The following is a 20,123-nucleotide window of genomic DNA, read 5'->3' as shown; positions in this document are numbered from 1 at the left end:
CTGCCTTGTGCTGCCTCCTCCAGTTCAAAGGCTGCACAGTTTGCACGACCTCTGCACATATCCCAGCAGTGTCTTGCCACCCCCAACCAGGAGGCGCCAGTCTCCTGTCTGAGATGTCCGTCTGCAATTGCATAATCCGCTGGGCTGGGTTTACAGCCCAGCAGCGAGGAATCCTAGTCCAGAGCCTTTGCTCTGGTAGTTTCCGAATATATTGGGTACTTTTTTGCTTTTAGGTTAACTGTTAGCAGAAAAAATGGAACTCCTCAGTTCCTTCCCTCAGTTTTGTTTTTATTTTTTCTTCCTAAATTTGTTATTCAAATCAAATAGAGGAACCAGGAATTATTTTCAGGGAATTGAAGCCTTGGCTAGGTGAAGTGATTACAAGAGTGTCCCTCTGCTTTGGGGTCTATTGGCAGGAGCCAGCTACGTTCCACAACACTGCAGGTGAGACTGTTGACGGAGGGTGTGTGACACCTTGAGTCACGAAGAGGCTGTCTGTTTGCTGACTTCTCTGAGCCTTCTCAGCCGGTCTTTGGGAGTGGTCGGTGATGGCACAGTCTCAGAGCCCCAGGGCGTCCTGGGTCCTACTTCCCGGGCTGCGACTGCTGTCCGGGGCCAGTCCTAGCAGGGTTGTGACAACCAGGGGTTCCCTGCCAACTGGGGGGAGCAGCGACGTCTCTTCCAGTGGCCCCTGGGCACTTGCGCATCACCTGACTGTTCTGAGGGACGGACTTGAGACCTGCACATCACTAAAGTGACAAGATCTTGAAGACAGAAGCTTTTCTTCTCCTCTATGATTTTTGAATGTAATCTTTTCCCTCAACCAGAAATCAGATAGTTCGCCTTCCTAGCTTGTCTGTGGAAGGGTCTTGCTGAGTTGAGTTTCCCCTCAGCCCTGCCTTTATGTGGAGATGATAATCAAAGAGGACTCCAAGTTCACTCCCAACATCGAGTGTTCGAGAAGCTGTAGCTCTGGCTGTGGTTGCTAGGGACGTGGGGGCCAGACCACAGAGCTGCGGGCGGCATTGCCCATGGGGGAGTCTGCAGGTGAGGTGCGAGCTGGCAGGTGCCCACCACTACAGTACTCGCAAGTCGAACCTCAAGTCTGTGTGGAATACAGGAAAACAGTGGGCCCAGTGCTGAGTTTTCCACATACAGCCTTGCGCAACCTGAGGAGAGTCTCCTGAGAGCTCCGGGTCCCGGGTGTCTCCCCTGTGAGATGGCTGTGCTTGTGTCGCACGGCTGGGGGGGGTGTAGAGCCTCCTAGTTTCTAGATCATGCTGTCTCAGGGAACATCCGGGAGATGCGAGGGCCCCCGCACCGTGGCTGCCTTAGGGTCTATGTTTAAAAGGTTGAATGCTTGGAAGATCTTGACCTGAAATGAACAGGTAAAATTACTTTGGGAAACAATATGTAGGTATTAGTTTTGTCTGCCCTTTTTCAAAATGGGCTTCTGTTAATATGTCTTTTCATCACTTAACCTTTTCCTAGGGCATCATCCAGTTATTTTTCCTCAGGCATATAATTTGGACTTTCTCATAAAATGTCTCTATGAGAAATAGACACACACTTTGCAACTCCTTAAGATCTTGCACTTGGAATTAAGTTTTTGAGTACCATTTTTATATAGGAGTAAATGAGATAATTAAGAGATATTTCAAGAAAGAGAAGTATATGAGAAAATAAATGGTTTCTGCTGTGTGATTAAACACTTCAGCTGAGACGCTGATGAGCAGTCATTTGTTGGAAGTGTACTCATCATAGTGAGTGGTGTCCTGATTAAGGTTCAAGAAGCACGTTCAGGGAAAACAAGAATGTGATGACAACAGTTCACAGACACGTGAATGTCTGTGTTCCAGGTGTGAAGTTTGTACCCTTTGGTTACCACCTCCCCACTGCCCTCACCCCCCAGCCCCTGGTAACCACCGTCTGCTCCCTTGTTTAGATTCCACGTATAAGTGAGGTCAAAAAATATTTTCAACAGTCCAGGCTGTTGAAAGGATGTTGATGAACACGGGAAAATGAGTTCTGAGTTGGTGCCTGGCCTGCGCCCGCCCGAGGGTCTGTGCTTCCCGGGCGGCGCCCTGTGCGTGCTCTGCAGTGGAAGCAGCGTACTAGCTTTTGGAAACATTCAGCTGCCAAGTTTCCTCTGCTGCAGGCTTAAAATAGATGAGACTGAGAAAGGAAGGTAGAACGCGAACCAACTGTTACCCGCTATATTGAGCCTGTGGCTGCTTCGTCTCGTGTAACTGGTAGAGTTCTTTGTCAGAGAGGAAAGAAACTCGACCCCTCATTTCTCGATTCTGACAATTTGGGGACAGACCCTGTGGTTTACCATGGATACACCTGAAGGTTTACTAGCTCTTGTCATTCTGTTCTTTAGTAACACATATTTTTGTCTTTGGAGATGACAGACATCTTTGATTTAGGCACAACTAATGATACTTTTTGGGAATGTGAGCATGTTCACAACATCCAATTCATCTTTAAACCAAAATCCATAAACTCTTTTTTAAGCTGACAATTAGATGCAGTCTAATTTTGGACGGGTGGCAGAACCACAGGGTGCCTTCCAGGCACCTCCTGGACGTCTCTCCAGCCATGCGGGGATGCCGGTCGCAGAGGGGTGGACTGTGGCCGGGGGGACCACAGGCCAACTTGAAGGGTGAGTGCCACATGTCCTGACTCGCGGCGGCAGGAGGAAGGAAGCGTGAGGGCACTCGTCTGAGGAGCGGAATGGACAGTCCTGTGGCCTTGCCACAGTGCTCCCTTCAGCCCGGCGCAAGGAAGCCGGCCCAGGCCCAGCGCCCTTACAGAGCCCACAAGGCCTTGACGCTGGCTCGCCCCGTGGCAGGCAGCGGAGCCTGCCGCTGCTGGTGCCAGTGAGTAGGGGGTCCGCAGTTCTGGGTCGATGGCCCTTAGGTGCTGATCAGGTGCCTGGGGGAGGTACAGAAGCCATCAGACAGACCTGCTGTCACGGAGCTTTAAGCAGATGGCCTTTGAGCAGCCCTCAGTGACTCTCTCAGCTTAGAGCTGTGGCCCAAACCCCCACAGCCAGGTCATAGCTCGCCGTTTCCAAACTCACAGATTCCTCCCTTTTCTATGCTTTTTGCTGATAATTACAGAAACTTTATGCCCCCCAAAGGAACGGCACTCTGGACTGGGGAAGCGCCCGGCCCGCGGCTGCGCCTGCGCTCCCTCCTCCTGACGGGCTGCGTGTCCAGTGCTCCGGGGCCTGTCTTCGCCTGCCGTCCTTGCTGTGCGGTTTGAGAATATGAACAGTTCATTTGTGTGTTCCCATTGTTCTCAAAAAATAAAGCCCAAGAGTTCGTGGGGCTGAGTCGGCGGTTGGCCGCCGCAGAGAGGGACGCGGAGGCCCGCGACCGCCCGGCTGCCATCTGCGCCCCTCAGCGCCGCCCCAGGCCAGGCGGTCAGTCCGGAAACCGTTGTCTTTTTGGCTGTGGCAGCCCTCCCGCCCTCCCGAGACACCTTCCCTTAGCTTGGCGGGGCCCTGTGAGTCCAAAAGTGTCTTCTTCTCTAGGCTTGGCACGGCCTCGGCTTGCGTCTCCTGTCTTCTCGAAGAGCCCTCACTTCCTGCGCCTCTGCCACGCCGCTCGCGCCCTAACAGAAAGAGGGGAAAAGACACATTAAAGGTGAAGCTCAGCGGCCGGATGCGTGGTCAGATGCTCTGTGCGTGTCAGTCACGCTAACAGTACACCTTTGGAACATAGAGTATTTATTTCACTGAAATCCCCTTGTTTGAAAGTAGAGGTAATTAAATCTCATGCTATTATGATCTGAACTCAAAGCAGCGATGTAAAACAAAGCCATACACCAAATAAATAGGTTTTCTACGATTATAACGCACCCTAAAACACCAAGTGTCCCTAGCCAGTCATGTCCCAGAGGTTCTTTGTGCAAGTCTAATGCCTTGTCTTTTAGTCCTACCAGTTGTGCACAGCAGAGGAGTAGGCCAGGGGCATGCAGGGGTGGGACCAAAGCCAGGCTGAGCCGTCTCCCGTGACCCCAGACGGCCCCTCCGATGCCTGTGCACTGCGCGGCCATCTGCCGCGCCAGGCTGGGCAGGGCCTGGCTGTGCTAGTCTGAGGGTGCCCGGGCAGCCCTCCGGGTGCAGGACAAAGGGCACTGCCGGTCCTCAGCGACCCATGGGGGGGCAGGAAATAACAGCGTCTTTTCATGGTGGGGTCGTGACATTGGCACGAGCTGCCCCTCCCAGCTGGACTGTGCTGGCACCCGGTCTGGGGCCTGTGGAGGGAGTCAGCCCAGCTGGACTAAAGTACTTGTTCTTTTCTCTTTTGTCACACCCGTGTCAACAGCAAACAGACAGCAGGGAGACTGTCGAGGCTCGTGCAGAAAGGGAAGGGACGGTCGCGCTCATGCGCAGTGCAGCTCCGTGCCTGCACCTCATTCTCCCACAATGAGGCCAAACTGCCATTTCTTATTTTTATAGCCTCTCGGGCAGAGCCCCTCCTTACTTTGGGGTCACACGCTTGAAGAGAGACGTGGGGCTTTGTGTTTGCATTCGAGGGAAGAATTCCATCAGTGTCGAGCAAACGTGCTCGATTCCCTGCAGACGCCCTGGGTATGGAAAGAAGATGGACGGGGCCTGGGCAAGGGCGGCTGTGCCGTGTCCTCCCCATCCTTCGAGGTCCGTCTGCACTGCAGGGAAGCCAGCACCCTCTGCCGCCCGGCACAGCGGGCTTGCGTTTTCTTGTATTTCCAACAGAATAAAACGTGGGCCTTTTATGTTCATCTCCTGTTTAGTGGCTACAGGTGTGTCGTGGCCAGTGAAGATGACCCATGTGATGTGTACTCTGTACTGTCCTTGACACATGGGTTCTGCCCCACCCCCCAACCCCAGAAAGGGAGGTTTAAAATATATCTGTATGCTTATACACATCTGCCCAGAAAGGTGTGGGACGATCATAGAAAGTGGAAAATAACTTAGATTTGTTGAACATCGGCTACGTACTGAAAACTGTGCTGGAAATTTAATCAGTGCAGTATCCCTCTGAGGAGAGTGTCCCTGCTGGACTGAAACCCAGCATGGTTCAGCACCTTGCCCAGAGTCACACAGCAAATATGGAAAGGCCAGGCAGAATCCAGCCTGAGCCTGGTCCGTGCTCCCCCAGGGAGCCGCCCTGCCAGCACTGCTCAGAGCTGTTCCTGTTCCATTCACCTCCTGCTCATCGTGTGTGGCTTCAGTTGGTCTTGGTGGATATTAATTGTTTCTCCTGTCATCCAGCTACAGTGTGTGTGTGTTCATGGGTACCAGAAGCCTTTAGGGCTGCCACTAAAACAAACACACTTAGGGGAGAAAAGTAGGTACCTCGTATAGTCCTAACCTACAGCTGTCTAGATTGCTTGAAATTCCTGCAAGCAGAGATGAGGCCTTTTTACCTTTGGGGCTTATTGGCCTGGGAATTCTTCATAGCCAATGTCTCCCAGCGTCTTGGTCACCAAGAGCAGTGCTGTGCGGTGGCTGTCACCACGGGGCCTGAGTGCAGGTACGCTGTCATGTCCCTGCCGCGGCAGCCCTGGGGCCTGTGCTCTTGCAGGAGACCCAACTGCTTAAGTAAAAATAAAACGCTCGAATCGTTTATGGCTTTTAAAAACATCTTCTCAGCACTAAACTTGGAAGACCTGAGGCTGTCAGTAGCAAACAAAGAATTTTCTCCTGACTCCTTTTCTCTTTTCCCTGAATGCAAATTATCTTCCCCTGCTGGTTTTAATTCATCTTATGGGTCATAATTGTTATGTTGGTAAAATAGAAAAAGTTCTCCTTTTAAAATAGAACTGTGAGAATGTTTTTGCCAAAAATATTAGAATATTTGCTCATTTAAAAAAATAGAGTGACACAGTGATAACTGTGTTATCATTTAAACTCCGGCTTGAAAATATCTTGGCTTGTTGAAAATAATGTAGGCATTTATTGAAATATTTTTTTGCTATTGAAAAGAATTTATTCTTCCCTTGGCTTGTTGAAAAAAATGTATGCTGTGAATTAGCTATTATATTGGGTGTAGCTATTAGGGATTGTGAGCCACAGACATCTGCCTTAAAGCCATAAGTGTTTATTCCCTCACATTCAAACAGGTCTGCAGAAGGCCTTTGGACAGGCCTGCTGTAGGGGCTCCACTGAGGCCTCGAGGACCCAGGTTCTTTCTTTCAGCTCCGCCCTCCCAGCTCGTAGCGTACAGACTTGAGGTTGCTACATGGTCCAGGATGGCTGTAGCAGCCAAAATGGCTGCTGCTCCAGCCATTATGTCCGCATTGCAGGCTGGACCATGCAAGAAGAGCCGAAGTCCAAATGATACACACTTCCTTCTCTTAAAGACCCTTCCTGGAAGTCCAACATGATACTTCTGCCCTAGTCTGACAGCTAGAACCTTACTGGAAGAGGCCACACCTAGCTGCAGGAGACGCTGGGCAGTGTTACACTCTTGCTAAGGAAGAAGAGGAGGATGGATTTAAAACCAGTGAAATTCACACTGCCACACCAGGGCCTGTGGCCTTCATTGTCATTTAGGGTTCGTGTGATACAGTGGACGAGCTCCTGTTTAAAGGCCAGGTGAGTCTTAGTTTCAGGGCTGACTCCTCTTAGTCAAGTCATTCACATTCCTAGCTAAGCCAGCTTGCCACCCAGGTGTCATATCCATAGCTGGTCTGCACACACGTCGTGAAGGGCACTTGGAAAGGCCCTTGGACCCGGCCTTGCCGAGTACTTCAGGGATGTTGGCTCCACTCCATTTGTGGGCCCTCAGTGCATAAACACGGCACGATGAATCGATTTCAGCATGTTGCCATGAACAGACACATAACTAGGGGCAATGAATGCTGAGAGAAGTTGTGACAGTAATCCCGTGTTTTCTGGAGACACTCGTGTCAGGTGACGTCGAACTTTCAAGAAGCCTAGCACGTCGTAGAAACCAGAGAGTTTCCCTCTTCCCTGCCCCCTGACATGGGGACTTTCCCCTCCACCTCCCGCCCGCCCGCCCAGGGCAGCCCACCCTGCAGGCCAGGGGCCCAGGCCAGGCCTGGGTGTTTGCTCATTCTGGAGCTGGGATGTCTGGAGAGTAAACAATCGTCTGCACTTTTGTTTCTGTAGAAAACTGCTTTTCAGTTGCAAGATAAGCCCATTATTAATGCATCTTGGGAACCAAACTAATTTATAAGTTGCAGGTTGCCTATCTTCACCTTCTTTTAAAAGCAATTTCTTTTGTATGTCTTTTGAGGAAGAAAATATTCTCAAAATATCTATTGTGCTAATGATTATGATTATCTTGGGCTAATTTCCTTTTTGATATGAACTGCTAATTTTACTAACAATTTGAATTGTATTAAATTTCCCTTGGAAGAATATGATACTATTTATTTGGTTTTTTCTTGTGCATGAGAGAGGCAAGATAGCTGATCTTGGTTAAAATTAAGCTACTGGACTCGGGAATTTTTTTTTCTTAAGGGGAGGTTGTATTTTATTTTGCAGGTAGTTTTTCTTCTTTTTAAAAATCATTAGGCCCTTGAAGGACATGTTCGATCTAACTGAAGCGAAGACAAAAAGTAGCAATAGAAGGTGACGTTTTCGTTTGCTCATAGCACGCCGCGTCGTCCTGGAAAGGACAGCAGGCGGTGGCCCGTGCAGAGGGCGTGCGCAGGAGCCAGGGGAGGCCGGGGCTGCGCGCCAGCCCCTCCTCGGGCAGCTCAGAACGCCGCCACATGGCTCAGGACTCCGTGACCTTGTCCTGCAGCTCGTTGCCTAGACTACTGCCAGGCGGGAGCCCAGACACGCCAGCCCACGTGGGCGGTCACCAGGCCAGGGCAGAGGCAACAACGCAGAGCGCTGCCGGGCTCTCGCAGGGGGACATGCTGTGGAAAGTCAGGGCTGCAGGTGCTTTCGAAGGGTACGCTCTGAATTTTGTACCTGGAGAGGTTAGCAGGGAGCCCGAGAGTCCCTGGGAAACCCCGCAGGCATCTCATGTGGGCACCCAGCAGTCTCCTGTGCCAGGGCTGCCTGGCCACCTCCCCCGCGCTGGCCTCCCCCCACTTGGCACCCCCACTTGGGTGCGGCGCCCACCGGCCGCGACACCTGGCCCACAGCCGGCACCACGGTCCGCACGGCGGTGTGCGCTGTGCATCGACGGCGCGTCCGTCTGCTCGTGTGGTGAGGAAAGCTTCAAACCCTGAACGCTTGTCCTACTTCAGAGGCAGCTTTACGTGTAACGTAAATCAGAATAGGTAACATGTACATATATGTTTTCATCACAGTATTTTTAAATGTTCACAATTTTATTTTGATAAATGAAAACTTAGAAAAGTCATAGCACGGCTGTCGGCTACAGTCGACGCTTGACTGTGCACCTTCCTATCGCGGCTGTGGGCTACAGTCGCTGTGCATGTTCATCTGTGGCTGTGGGCTACAGTCGCTGTGCATGTTCATCTGTGGCTGTGGGCTACAGTCGCTGTGCACATTCATCTGTGGCTGTCGGCTACAGTCGCTGTGCACGTTCATCTGTGGCTGTCGGCTACAGTCGCTGTGCATGTTCATCTGTGGCTGTGGGCTACAGTCGCTGTGCATGTTCATCTGTGGCTGTGGGCTACAGTCGCTGTGCACATTCATCTGTGGCTGTCGGCTACAGTCGCTGTGCACGTTCATCTGTGGCTGTCGGCTACAGTCGCTGTGCATGTTCATCTGTGGCTGTGGGCTACAGTCGCTATGCATGTTCATCTGTGGCTGTGGGCTACAGTCGCTGTGCACGTTCATCTGTGGCTGTCGGCTACAGTCGCTGTGCATGTTCATCTGTGGCTGTCGGCTACAGTCGCTGTGCATGTTCATCTGTGGCTGTGGGCTACAGTCGCTGTGCACGTTCATCTGTGGCTGTCAGCTACAGTCGCTGTGCACGTTCATCTGTGGCTGTCAGCTACAGTCGCTGTGCATGTTCATCTGTGGCTGTGGGCTACAGTCGACGCTGGGCTGTGCGTGCTCATCTGTGGCTGTCGGCTACAGTCAACGCTCGTACCGAAGTGGTTAAGTGTGGAGTCAGTGTGTCTTCTCTTTCTTCCCACTCCCATGTCCCCAGCAAAGCAGATTTTCACTGAGAATAAGAAAAGCGAATGTATATAAATGTGCTGTCTCTGACCTTCGGCGCTCTGACTCAGCCCCTCTGGTCAAGGCCGCACCCACTAAGTTCCGTGCAGCCTCCGCTCCCCTGTGGCTCCTGCCTCAGAGGCTGGACATGTCCCCACAGGTGTTATTGCTCTGTCCACGGCCTCTGGAGGGAGGGTCACTGAGCAGCAGCCCCCCTTCCAGCCACACCACTGTCCCTGGTCACCAACGAGAGGACTGGGCTCATCTCCATCAGGGTCGGAGAAAATCGTGGACAGTGGCCTTGGGTAGGCTGATGTTGCCTGATGTGGTTCACGTGCCAGTGTTGCCTGGAATTCTGAAAATAATGTAGAGCAGCTATTCATAAACAATTAATTAATCATCGTTCACCTGGGTGAAGAATACTGGAATTCATTCTTTAAGCCAGGCCAGCATTTTAGCTGCACAGTAAGTCCTCACTTAACATTGTCAAGAGGTTCTTGGTATAACAAAACCAATTTTCTCCTCATCACTGTTAGGGTGACACGACATTGAAGGACACGACGTGGTTCGAGGACTTGTATGTCATCACACTTAGGGGTGCGGTTTCCAAAAACCTACTGATGGGGGCCAGTGAGGACTTACTGCAGGGCTAGTGGGGTAGGTTTGAGGGCTCCTTGCTTTCTCGATGGGTGTCAAATGACAGCGAAGACCGGGCCCGCCACTGGATCCTCTTCTGGCCCTTCTCACTGCTGTCCTGCGGCTGCTGAGGCTTCCCTGTTCTGTCCGCCTCTGCGTGTCCTCGGCCCCCGCGCTGCGGCCAGTGACCGAGGGCAGGCGACGGCGCACAGCCTGCGGGGAAGGAGACTCCGGTTTAGCAGATAAAGAGAAAGAGCCCTTCAGCCTTTTCACGGATCTTTGTGTTCACCTTAGAAGACTTAGGGATCCTTCAGTCAAGAGGGTCCCTAAGCCTCCTGTTTTGCTGCAATGCACACTGAGTAGGAAACCCCGGAAGGAAGGCAGAGACGGGCCCAGCCAGTGGGAGGAAAGCAGGTCTGCTTAGGGTCGTCTTAGGACGCCTAAGTCGTGCCTCTTGCTGACTTGCAGTGCACAGAGCTCACCGTTTTTTAGTTAAATTAGGGCCCCTGAATCCTGGGAACCAGCAGGGGCCTTGTTTCATCCAGAGGGAATAATTTTTACATGGACTCCTCACAGGATGGGATGTTTTTACTGGCACCGGTGATGAGAGTTCTAGCTAAAGGACTTGCGTTGCCCCGGCGGCTCGAGGGCGCAGCACGGCCCGTGAGAGTGCCGCAGGCCCCAGGAGTCTGCGGACAGACGTGCGGCTCGCGTGGCTGCTCTGTGCCCGTGTCGCAGGCTGCGGCAGGCAGCGCGCGTGGGAAGGCACGCTCAGCCATTCCCCTGCAGAGTTTCCCTCGCTCTTTTAGAAATCTCAGGAGTAGCTGGGCTGACATTCGAGTGATGAGGTCAGGCTGATAAAGCACACCGTGTGAGCAGACAGGCCTTGGACTGGAACTCAGTTTCTGTCAGGTGAGGGGGCAGTGGCAGCTTTTTGTAGAATTAAGTCAGAGAAGCAAGCTCAGGATGGAGAGACTGGCGCTGGGCGTACCTTCAGATATCTAGGGCCTTCTCAGGTAATGAGGGTAAGATCACAGGTTGAGACCTTCTGGAGGGAATAGAAGCCACGCATTTCGTGGGTGACATGCTGTATCTCATCTTCCCATCCCAATTTCCCTGGTGAGGAGCTTGCTGAAACGGAGGCTGGTGTTTTCCAGGCCGGCGCCTCTGCCAGGCCGAGCTGTGTGCCCGGAGACTCTGCCGCGGGCCCGACGCACTGGCCCCCGCGGCGCCTGCAGCTTCCGTCGCGCCCAGAGCTCCCTGCTCTTCCCTGGCCACCGAGCAAGCCATAGCATGACCAGAGTTGCAAAGGCACATCTAGCCGTCACCAAATTCAACAGTGGCTGCTCCACCATTTGTTGTTTTCGCCCATTCCTTGTTTTCTTGCGTGTGTGTTAGAAAGGCTGGTAGGGAAAGCAGAACGTGGCTGGCCACGGCTCTCAGTGTGGCCAGCAAGGCGGCACTGCTCCTATGTCGCCCCTGGCCCTGGTGCAGCGCCCGCCCCACAGATCCCCGTCACCTGGTGATCCAGCCACCTGGACACCTTCCTCACCTCGGCACTAGCTCCTTGGGAGCAGGAACCGTGTCCTGTCCGTCTCTGCACCCCCAGCCCCTGGTGTCTAAGCAGGACTCCAGAGACCTTTGCCGTACAGTGTCTACAGAGTCTCAGGGCGATTCTCTTCCTGGTGCCTTGGCCTCAGGGCTGAGTTTCCTCGCTTCCTGCCAGCCCTGGTGTCGACACTGATGGATCCCTGGCAGTGGCGCGGGCACTTCCCATGCCACCTCTCCTGGCCACAGCTAAGGGGATATCCCACTGCGGAGGGTCTTCTTAGAACCGCTTCTAAATTATTGTGAAGGTTTGGAAACAAAGAGCTTCCTGCTTCTCTTGAATCAGGTTCTACCAGGTTCTAAGTGGTAGCGAAAAGGAAAATAAATCAGAGCTGGAAACTAGCCTTCCTGATGGGATAGGCATTTGGGATACCCCTCCCTTTTTGTCTCTTGCCCCTGTATGACACCTCCTTCCAGCACAGAGCTGTTTTAGAAGGAGAAGATAATATGGCATCTGACCTTTCTTTCTTCTCCAGCTGAGTCACAGTTTGTATTAAAAAAAACAAAAAAAACAAAAAAAAACTCCCAGAAATATAGAAGAAAAGTTTAAAGGGAAGGTTATTATGAAGCAAGTCTTTGGGGAGGATATTTTGCCTCCTAAAAGTTATTATAAGTGTCAAGAGAGTGGGATCCTTACTCAGTTTCTTGCTTTGTGTATGTAACTGGGTAATGTTTGCCAACTCACACTCTGATTTTTTTGGTTTTAAACTGTTTAGGATTTAAAATGTTTAAATAAGCTCATGAGCTGAATGATAAGTGCTGTGCTAGGCTAGTTAGGTCAACTCTGCATTCTGTTTTCACTTAGCAGAATGTGGATCACCTGCTCCATTCCTGGTGCTCTGCTGGGCTCTGGAGCTCAGAACTCTCAGGTCTGCTGGGTGAGAGAGCAGGTAATCACTGTGAGTTCAGTCACCATCCACAGGAGGAGGAGGAGATCTGGCAGCCACGCAAGGTGGACTGTCGTGGTCTTGGGGTCTTGGGAGGGCAGGGATGTCTGCAAGCTCTGCTCAGGGCAGCCGCGGGCTTGGCAGCTCCGAGGACCTGGCTTTTACAACATTAAGTGGAACAATGCATAGTTTTCTGTGGAAAGGAATCATTGGCACAAGTTTTAAAAAGTATTATTGGGTGTTTTGACCCGGCATTTACAGGTGAAGTGCCCAGTGTTTAATTTCCTGGTAATATTTTTGTTTTGCTTTGTGATTTAGCATTTTTTTAAAAGTCTCTGAATTTACATGAGATGAGGTTCATATTTCTGCAAGTTTCAGCCCGTGTGATTTGAAGCAGAGGCGACAGTAAACGCTAACAGGGCTCATAATGAGAAAGTAAACTCTTGGGCATGCTGTTCCATGCCTGCATTGACTGGAAAGAAATTTGATTACTTCGGGAAATGAGACTAATATTTCAGTGGTTGTGTAACAGGCAAAAAGTCACATTCACCAGCCTTTGAGAGCCGAGCACAGAGGCCTGGGTGCTCGGCAGGGGCCGTCCTGAGAGCCGCCGGAGTGACTCGTGTTGAGATTGGCTCACGGGTTTTCGGGGACACACCTGTGCTCCTCCGAGGCGTCCTTCCATGGTGACGTTGGGAACGTGGGCAGAGGGAGTCATGACTCAGTCGATTGTAATTAGAAAAAAAGCATCCTTTGAGAAAGATCCTAAGGGAAAACTTAAGAAATGGAGATGTTCTTATTCTGAGAAAACTAAAATGTGAATTCATTCTTGGTGATAGTGAGGGGAAAAGCCAAAGTGGAGGGAGAGCCAAGCTTTGTGTGTCTACCTTGAGCACTGCGCAGTCCTCTCTAATGAGTAAATGGAACCTTAATAAGGGAGACTACCGGCTGCATTATCAGCTGCAAAATTGATTTGCTGTAGGCAAATTCTAATGTAGTTTGGCATGTGAGGCATACCTCTTAAGAAAACAAAATTAGGTTGCCTGAAAATGGACTCTTGCTTTCAAGGTGAAAAAACACTAAAAACATAGCACAGTTTTATCCTGACATTTTTACTTGTTATGGAATCACGGGTGGGCTTTTCTCTTGTTATCTCTAAAACTGAGCTATGATCCTTATGCTTAAATGGAGGCTGTGCGTACTTTTCACGCCCAGGTGTGGCGGGGAGTGGTGTGGGGAGGGGAGGCCAGTGCCTTTCTGCTGCTTCCTGTGGGTGGGTGGGGGCAGGGGCTCTCTAATGACCACTGGTTCTTAACCTCTGGAATCTGATGCTGGCCAAAGACCTTCATCCCAGAACGATGCAAATATCCAAGTCTCATATCTATTTACGGGGTTTGCAGACCCCGGAAGCCCATCCATGGTATCTTGGTTAAAAGCACCTGCTACAAACACAGACTCCATATGTGCTGCTTCCCCTTTCATGGTTGTCTCCTCTTTCTGATGAATGACCACCTTACTATCATATTTTCTCATTTTCACAGCCACATATACTCCTCTGGATCACCTTGAGATTTTCCCCAAAACTAAATTGACTAATCTGGGTCCCTGCTTGTCTCAGGAGATGGAAGGGTCCCCCGCTCCTGCCAGTGACTTTTTGCACAGCAGGTCATCATTGTCACCTTCAGAACTGCCATCTTCTTAACCATCCGCCTCCGAATGGTGCTTGCCAAATAGACTCTAGATGACCCAGAACGAGCTGATGGAGACAGAGAGGAAAGAAGAAACACATGGAAGTATTAGCCTTCGAAGGAAGAAGGCATAGTCCCAAGTTGGGAGGAATGACAGTGACATTTATGTAGTGTTTGTGGGCATGTATTGCAGATCATGAAAGCAGTTGAATAGGTCGCTGATGCTGACTTATTAACTAATGTATTTAGCTTGGAAAAACTTTTGTTTTTTGATGGGATGAAAAAAAAAAACCTTGAAACTCAGGGTAAATACAGGCAGACAAAATGAGAAACCCTGAAGACACAGTGATCAGTTTTAGAGATGCCACGTTTCTTTGAGTTAAAGAGCATGGTGGACCACACATTGCTATGAGTTGGTAACATAATGCACTTCATTTAAAATGATATTGGTGATTTAGGAATGTGTGAAATATTCAAAAAATGCTTATAAAAGAAGTAATTATCAAGTTACAGTAATTTGATTTTTATACATAGTTATTATTGAATAATGATCAAATTATAGTCATCCAGTTACACATGGAAACTATTTAAATGGGCCAGCTCCTTTTGGGTAGGAAATTACCTCCTCCCTTTTCACTGAGCCCAAAGCTCTCCGGCCTGCTCTGAGCTGAGGCCACGTCCTTCATGGGTGACTTAGCAAGGGAGGAGAATCTCTTGTCTCCACGTGGTAGCTGAAGCGCATTCTCTTGGCTGGTGATTGCTGTGGGTGGGAAATGCCAATATAGTTCAAATGTTCGTGGGATCATCCTGAATTTCAAATTTAAACTGGTGGAGAAGTGATAACATTGGACTTAACTTCCCAGGCAAAGTCACCAAAGATTCTATGTAAATAAAGCTGAAACCCCACCTTTGCCTATAGCATTTCAGTTACATATGGATTAAGGAGACTTTCGTGAGTTGTCCTCAATACTACCCAATCATTTGTGGTCTTTTTTCCTATAGAAAAATTAGTTCCCAGTTCTAGAAAGCTGACTTCTGTCTGAACTTGTGCAGCACAGTCTGGCACGGGTACCCCAGGCTGCCTGCGTGCTCTTGGCGAGATGCGCCTGCTCTTGGTGCAGTGTCCCTTCCCAGATGGCCTGCTGGACGCCATCACGTATGTCTATATAATGAGTTATCTTGGGGATGGGCACTCAAAAAGGTTCAAATTTTGGAGCATTTTGGATTTCAGATTTTCGGATTAGGGATGCTCAATCCCTAATATTAATACAGTGTTGCTGGTTGTTTTTTCTTGTAATACAGGCTTTGTAGAGGCCTGTCTCTCATTTTCTGTTCATCCTTTTCTAAAGTTTGTCCAACAATTTCAACCTGGTAATTTTGGTTCTGTGGTTTCTATTGGCTCCTGAACCCTTACCAGAGGTTAAAAATATAAATTGCAAACCTGTCTTGGTGGGCGTGTGTGCAGATAGGGCCTGAGCACTTTCTGCACTGCTGGATCTGAGCACTCTGTGTGTGTGTTTTATTTCACATTGGGGGGCAGTGAAATGAGCAAGGCCTTGGGGCCTTGTAAGCCTGGGCTGGAGTTGGCCCCTTGCTCCCAGGCATCTTTAGTTAAGTGCCTTTATCCTGCTCAGCCTCAGCATCTTCTGTAAAATGGCAGGTGATTCCTGCCAAAAATGAGGGAAAGAACAGAAGGCCTTGAAGCAGTCGGCACAGCGCCTGGCGCAGCAGCCCTCAGCAATGGCCAGTCCCTTCACCTTGAAGGGCCTGGACCGGCAGGAGAAGGAGAGGTGGGTGTGCATTCGTGTGCGCGCCCCTGCGCGGCCCTAGATGGTCCTGGACCGCAGCACAGTGGCCGCACCGTCAGTTAGAGAATGACACCTCAGCTGCCCTTCGAGTGGAATTTACTCTGAGAGTGGCCTGCAGTTTCAGAGCAGGTGTGCTGGGGAGGGCGGCCCAAGCCCTCTACCCACTGGGCGCCCTGGAGTGGGTGTGCGGAGACGGTCACCAGCACGTGGCTGCAGCACGCTGTGCCACCGGCCCAGGAGAGACGTGGCTCAGCAGGCACAGCACAGCCCACCCTCCCTGGCCTCAAGGACGTCCGGCCCTGGCGGCCCACCTCCCACACGCTTCCCGTGACCTCAGTACTCATCTAACCCGGGCAGATGCCCTTGGCAGGATCTTTTGTTCATATAGGTCTTTTAGGTGATTTTACCTGCACCCTAAGACTGTGAATTGTAGCTCTTATTTTAAAGTTTATGAACTAGCCAGAGTGGCCAGTTGCTATCCAAAAATTAGCTGCTTTTGTAATATTATTACAAAGCCACATAAATAAATGTAATTTAGGATTTCAGTGTTTCTTTTGTATTATCTCATTGTTCTCTAAAACAACTCTGAAATAGGTAGGGCAGGTGTTCTCAGCCTAAGCTTGCAATGACAGTGTGCAGTGCGGAGAAGGTGGCCAATGGGCTGACAGACACTGGCCCTGGTGGCAGGCTGGGTCGGTCTCCTGACCACCACGTTGTGTGGTGTCTCCTTTTGTTGCTGAGACCTCTGGGACGGGCGTCACCCAGGCATTGCCTTTAGATGCTTAGAATCTAGTTAGTAGTACTAGAACACATAGGATTGGGAAGTTATGTTGTAAAAATAATGTTCCATTAGGGTTCCAAAAATAAAGAAATTAGTTTGGATCCTTAGGTATCTAGGGGAACATATTATTGCCACCTTTAACTGAGAAACTAAATTTTAAGGAAGATTGTTGTTTGCCCAAAGATCCGCAGGGTAAGAGCTAGACTGCTTGACTGTGGGTGTGGTTTCCGTTTGTTTATTCACGTGACAGGTGGTCCGGGTGCCCCGCATGCCTGCTGCTGGGGTTTGTTGAGGCGGGGGGCCCTGCTGCCCGGCCTTGCTGCCATGGTTTTGTCTGTCGCGTATCTCTGGCGTTGCCTCTAGCCTTCTTTTCGGACCTCAGATCCACAGTTCTGGCGTGTGGCTGGACTTTCTGAATGTCATACTCAGAGCGAAGGGCATGACGTTCAACTTTTAACCGCCATAACCGCCCCGACACAGAGTCATTCCCACCCGCCTGGCACCTGCGCCGCCTTTGCCCTGCAGCTCTGCGCTGCTCCCCTGCGGTGCGCGGCCTGGCCACCCCGCCTGTCCCGCCAGCGCTGCTGCGGCCGCCGCCCCCTCTGCCCAGCCATGCCCTGCAGAGCCCAGGTGAGCCCAGCTCATCAGAAACCCCCCCGCCACGTCACCCACGCCCCTCAGTGGCCCTGACCCTCAGGACGGAGCCCGGGGTCTGGAATCTGCCTCCACCTTCTTTAGTCCCTAGGTCATAAGGCCCTGGCCACGTCCGAGGGCTTAGCATCGCCCTGAAACTCCGCACTTTGTCCTCGCAGAGGCCTTGCTTCGTGTCAGTCTCTCTCCTTGGAATCCCAGCCTCTCCCTTCCATCTGTCCAGTCATTACTTGGGCCTGACGACTCTGACTAGCGCCGCCACCTCCAGGCAGCCTTCCCCCAGCCTCTCTCCCTCCCGCTGCTTGGTCCTTCCTGTCCTCTCCCAGGGGCTGTGTTATCTGTATGACAGTCCTTGCGATGGGGTTGTTGTAGCGATCAGTTCCCCCTCCCCCCATGCATACAGCCCCAGGCTGCTCTGAGCACAGGAACGACCCTTCTTGCTCTCGTCAGCGCCCCGCACCGTGCCTGGCACTCCTGAGGAGTTAATGAATGGATGGATCTGGCATGGCCAGGTGGAGGCATGACTGCAAGTGCATCTTTCCTCGTACTTATTTCTCATTAAGACTGGATAAATAATTACACGTTAGCACTTCTTTTCATTGTGTTTAATCGGGGGGTAAATTTAAGTTAAGAGTGTGTAGTGGGGGAGAAAGTGAAGTTGTCTGTGGATCACCTTGCAGTAGGTACCTTCGGATCTGCCTCCTGATTCGTCGCATGACCAGGATAAACACAGTTGTTTGTCCAGATCCCTCAGCTCTCCTTCCACTCAAAGTGATTAACTTCCACTGTGAACCACTCCCATCCGGACTCCAGGCTTTGCGCTGGGCCTGACGGCTCTCAAGCTTCGCTGCCCACGTGGGCGATTAGGTTGTCCTTATCCTTTGGTTCCACTGCCTGGTGAAGTATTAGATAACAAGAAAAGCTTATCTCGCACTTGTCTGAGCTGACAAATACGGCAGCCCAGGCGAATGCAGACAAGACCCCTTCCCTGGCTGGAATAAGAATGAGCCTCCTGCCTGTCTGGCCCGTTGCCAATGGTCAGATGCACTTGAAATGATTTCCATGGCACCCAGACAGCCTGAGCACCTAACACCTACCTGTCTAGTCAGTGCATCAGCTTCACTGGAGAGAGCAGGAGTTTGTCACTGGGGCGCATTTCTGATGCATCAGGAATAAATCTGTTACCAGCTCTCTTTGTTCCAGCATGAATACTGTAACCTGCTTTGATTTATCGTCTCCGGTGATAAATAACAGAGCCTTCTGGGTTTTGTTTTTTAAAGGGGTCTTTCCTAAGCCTTTAATATTGAAGTGAAGAGAGAGAAGTGTTTGTGACTGACCATGGGAACCCACAGCCTGCTCCCTGTGAAGGGTGTCCACACTTGCTAATGCACTAATGAGCAAGGGGTCATTTTGATGATTAGTGATTCCAGCAACATAACTTCTGCCCTGGATTTGATCAAGCCTCCATACAGGCTTCCTCTTCTAGCAGATTATCTTTTAAAAGCACATTTGGTCCCCCTCCCTGCTTCGAGCCCATTAGGGAAATTAAAGCATTTGATTTTCATGATGAATGTTACTGATGCAGACAACTGTGGTCCCAGATTTTCTCCAAATGTAAGCACAGTTGCTACCTCAGCCAGAATATCTGTTACTTAACACAAACTGGTATTGTGTGGAGATTGCTGATTCCTGGTAACATGTTAATAATAAGCCGGTGTTGGGAGAAATATATCTCAATGTTGAACCAAGCCAGGGGAAAAGATAAAATACGGAACTGAAAGTTAGCTAATATCAGCAGATACTTCCTCTTAAATGAACTTGTCCATCAAACTTTCAGATTTCCTTTGCTTTTTTCCTTAAAGAACTCAGTCAAAAATATTTTGTAATGCACAAGCTAGATAAGGTCAAACAGCTGACAAATTGCAGTGAATGAAAGTTGAAAGTATGGAAGCTCCTTGAGGCTAAAATTACTGTCACCTGGGAGCTGAAAACAATACCTAGTAAAGAATAGAAGCTGACAAGGGCTCTGAGTCACAGCATTTTGTCTTTGTCCTGCTGGCCAAGTGAAGTCAGATCATGACAGTCGTGCCATTGTAAGGAAAGCCTCAGAGCCCTGAAACGCGCACGCATGCACACACACACACACACACACACACACACACACACACACACTAGAACAGTCAAGGATCTGACTTCTAGACGTGTCAATCTCAAAACGGTCTGGACACCTTGAAACTTGGGGGGGTCGAATCATGTAAGTGTTGCAGCAACATCACACTGTGTCTGCTTGCAGAGAAAACAGCTTACAAACCCAGAGTCATGTGAATGAGCGGCCCAGAGGAATCGGATTGCCCAGCAGGCTGGCAATATCAAAATACTACATGTGTGTTTATTTTCTTCTTGGAGATTTCCACCCTTGCAGCAGCAGCACCACTTCTCCAGGTCAGGGTGTTCTCAAACTCTAATGTACATCAGAGTCTCCTGGGGGAGATGCTGGCCTCGTGCCCAGAATTCCCTGTAGATCCGGGTGGACCTGAAAATTCTGCATTTCTAACAAGTTCCCAGGTGATGCTGATACTTGCTGGTCTAGGAACCATGCTTTGAGAACCACTACCCTAAGCATCACATTCCAGAACTCTGTCCATGTTAGACAGTCTCACTCATTTATTTTACAAGTACTTACTGAGCCCTTGGCAGGTGCTGGGGCAGGGAAGGTGAGAACCACTCTGTCCTGGTCCTTAGTGAGAGCAGCCAGCTGTCCAGCATTCTTTACAGAAAGAGTCACGGTCACCCTCAGCCACCAGCAGGTGAGTGTAGGACCTGCTACTTCGCAGGTCCACGCTTGACTTCATGGGGTACAATGTCCAAGACACAGAGGGTTAAACAATTCCGGTTACTTCCTTTGCCCTATAAGACCTCTTTCCTGTCTCCAGGAGACATGCAATAGTAGCTTTTACA

The 20,123-nt window shown here is 50.5% G+C and overlaps 1 protein-coding gene across 4 annotated transcripts in view; it reads left to right on the top strand.

The window, feature by feature from the left end:
* LDLRAD4 (low density lipoprotein receptor class A domain containing 4) overlaps nt 1-20,123 on the top strand; it is a 380,175-nt gene that overhangs the window by 313,937 nt on the left and 46,115 nt on the right. The gene's annotated exons all lie outside the window — the stretch shown is intronic.

Source organism: Microcebus murinus, chromosome 17 (genome assembly GCF_040939455.1).
Source record: "Microcebus murinus isolate Inina chromosome 17, M.murinus_Inina_mat1.0, whole genome shotgun sequence".
NCBI lineage: Eukaryota > Metazoa > Chordata > Mammalia > Primates > Cheirogaleidae > Microcebus > Microcebus murinus.
The sequence above is the reverse complement of the archived record's forward strand: the minus strand, read 5'-3'. Positions and strand labels throughout refer to the sequence as shown.